Genomic DNA, 3,538 nt, shown 5'->3' with positions numbered 1-3,538 from the left:
GAGAGCTCACATGTTGAAACAATTACAAAGCAGAGAGACAGAGAGCTAACTGGAAATAGGGTGAGTTCTTGAACCCGCAAAGCCCTACCCACAGTGCCACAGGCCACACCTCCAAATCCTTCCCACAGTTCACCAACTGTGGAATATGTATTCAATCATATGATCCTATGACAGCCATTTTCATTGAGAAAAACAAACTATTAAAAATTAAAAACAGAAAATGAGTTTAATAAGTTATGGCAGAGCATACATAGAAAGCAATGGAGATCTAAGGAAAGAGAATGTGAAGAGCTATAAATGAACACCTTTGCATCTCTATATGTTTGTACTGTGTGTGCATGGACTATCCCTGAAGGATGTAAAAGACAATATTGAGCTTGGCATTGGTGGCCCGCGCCTTTAGTCCCAGTCCCAGAGGCAGATGGATCTCTGAATTCGAGTCCAGCCTTGTCTACTAAGCTAGTTTCAGGACATACAGGGCTGTTAGATAAGAAGATAAAGGGGAAAAAAGTATTAATAACAAATTCTTCATGTCTGGGAAAAGGGTCAAAGACCTGGGAATGAGTTACATCTTACATTATGTTATGTACACTTGTATTAAATTATTTGAGTCTTAAAAAAATCTATGTGTTTACTTTTTAAAGAAAGATTGATTTTACTTTTTAATCAAAAGACATATTGATTTTTAAATAGACAAAACACAAACAATTGTGAGTACATTTTTCAACTTTCTGGCATCAATAGACAGCAAATGATCCAGAGTATGTTCTGTTTCAGGGGTCCTTTGAGGAAGGAATCCTCTTCATTGTGAGGAGTTACAAATATAAGCAATAAAGGTACCCAAGTGGTGTGGGAAGTCCTTCTGCATATGTGTTGCTTTTTTTTGGTTAATGAATAAAGAAGCTGTTTTGGTCAGTGGCTTAGCAGAATAGTGCTAGGCAGGGGAAAACTAAACTGAATACTGGGAGAAAGAACATGGAGTCAGTAAGATGCCATGCAGCCACCAGAGGAGACAGATGCAAGACCACAAGCCTCATGGAAAATATAAAATAATGGAAATTGGTTAACCAAAGGCATAAGAGCTAGCTAACAATACGCTTACATGATTGGCCAAGCAGTGATTTAATTAATACAGTGTTCTGTGTGGTTATTTCAGGGCTGAGCAGTCGGATATAAACAAGCTGCCTCCTACAACAGATTGGCGCAACAACACGTAAAACCTGAGAAAACTTGGAAAGCAATTCGATACTCTAAAAAACAAAGTTTAGCTGCAGTTTTCTTTCAGATGCGCTTTGCTTGCTGGCAACATGCTGCAGCTCCTTTAAGAGAGGTTTTAAAAAAAAACCCACATGGTTTCAAAACAGCAGCACAAACTGCTCTGGCTCTTTCAGGAGGCCAAGCACTTGAATGGCATTTGTGGGCCTGGGTGCTTGTATGCCCATTTGGGGTCGGGAGGAAAGTAGCTAAGACCATGCCCATGGCTCAGTGTTCCCCACTTGGGCAGGCAGTGGAATCAGGTCTACTAGGTGTGGACAAATGGGAGAGCTTGGTGGGTTCTTACTAGCATACCCAAAGATATTTACAGACTGTACAATGTGCTGCATGGCATATTTAGCTATTACTCAAATAAAAAAAAAGTTGATGTGTTGCATAATTGTAACTCTTGCTTGATACCTGTTTTGTTATATATAATTTTACTATGATAAATTAAAACCTTCCTTTTTATTTAAACAGAAAAGGGGAAATGGTGTGGGAAGTCCTTTTGTATATCTGTTGATTTATTGGTTAATGATTAAAGAAGTTGTTTTGGCCAGTGGAGAAAACTAAACTGAACGCTGGGAGAAAGAAGGCAGAGTCAGTGAGACACCATGAAGCCACCAGAGGAGAAAGATAAAAGACACAAGGCAGAACTTTACTAGTAGGCCACAAGCTTCGTGGTAAAATATAAAATAATAGAAATGAATTAATTTAAGATATAAGAATGAGCTAGAAATATGTATAAGCTAATAGACCAAGCGGTGTTGTAATCAATACAGTTTCTGTGTGATTATTTCAGGAATCTGGGCAGCCGGGAATGAACAAGCAGCCTTTGACAACATCCATTACCTTATGGGAGTCTGTTCTTTTTTTTTTTTTTAAATGGGTTTACTAAAACTACCTCTTGGATTTTTTAGTCAAACACTGGATGGAGTTTGCATGAGATCAGAGAGGATTCTCAGAAGTAAAGGGCCACTCTGAAGGCCAAGACCCCACTGAGGCTCAGTTGTTTTATATATTTGAAGACCTCATTTGTCTTAAGGTTATTCTATTGGAAGTGAGAGTCCTTTCAAATTAAATCAAAGAAGAGGAAACAGCCTGTGGCTCTTTAATATAACTTAAAATACACCAGAACATGGAAACACAAAAGAAGACCAGAATACTGAAATAAAACCTGAAAGAGCTATCCAGTGAGTTCTGTGATATGCACACATGTGACACTCAGCAGGAACTTGGTTTGGTTATTTGTTTATTTTTGTTGTTATCATCACCATCATCATTATTATAAAGAATGTTCTGGATTGTCAGCTGCTGGTGGGGCATATCTTTAATCCTAGCATCAGGAGGAAAAGACAGGCAGATCTCTTAGTTCAAGGCAAGTCTGGTCTACAGAATGAGTTTCTGGATAGCCAAGACTACCCAGAGGAACTCTGTCTTGAAAAATAAATAAATAAATTAAGAAATGTTTTGGAAAACAAAAGAATGTAATGCCCAAGGACCTGTACCATTTTCCATTACACACACACACACACACACGAACATCTGCCTATATGAATACGCACACACCCTACATATACACACATGCACACATACAGTACACATGTGTACACATATACGCGAATGAATACACATATGCACACAATACACAGATGTACCATCTTTCCGCACATACACATGCATGTGTTCACATATGAATACACATATTCAGACAATATGCAATTGTACCATGTTTCCACATATACACATGCTTGTGTGCACATATGAATATACACATGCAGACACATATACTACACACACGCATGTAACATGTACATACACCACACACAGAGAGGCATACATATATCTTAATAACACTTGGAAAACGTTGAAGGCTGTAAGGCAGGAAAAGTTACATGGTATGTGCTTCTTTGGACTCAGGAATGAGATTATTGAGGGAAAGGGAGCTGTACAAGGGTGTATTTGAGGAGTGGTTAGGAACTTGTAGCTACAGATCAGAAATTTAGAAAATCTAAAGTAGGAACGTGGGGATGAAGATGGAAAAAAGTGGATACAGCTGAATCCTGTAGTATTTCAGAAATCCACAGACTCATTTTTGCAGTTGAGCGGAGGAAATGAGGGACAGGAAGGCATTTAGTGTCTTGATTTGCCTGAGTGATTGATGACAACATTCTCTTAGCAAAGACCCCTGGAGGAAGACCAGTTTTCATAGGAGGATTATGCCGGGACATGCTGAACCTCAAATTCATTTCCAAGCCAGTGGCTATACTTGCGAGGCAGCAGT

This window comes from Microtus pennsylvanicus, chromosome 12, assembly GCF_037038515.1.
Source record: "Microtus pennsylvanicus isolate mMicPen1 chromosome 12, mMicPen1.hap1, whole genome shotgun sequence".
NCBI classification, from domain to species: Eukaryota; Metazoa; Chordata; class Mammalia; order Rodentia; family Cricetidae; genus Microtus; species Microtus pennsylvanicus.
The sequence above is the reverse complement of the archived record's forward strand: the minus strand, read 5'-3'. Positions refer to the sequence as shown.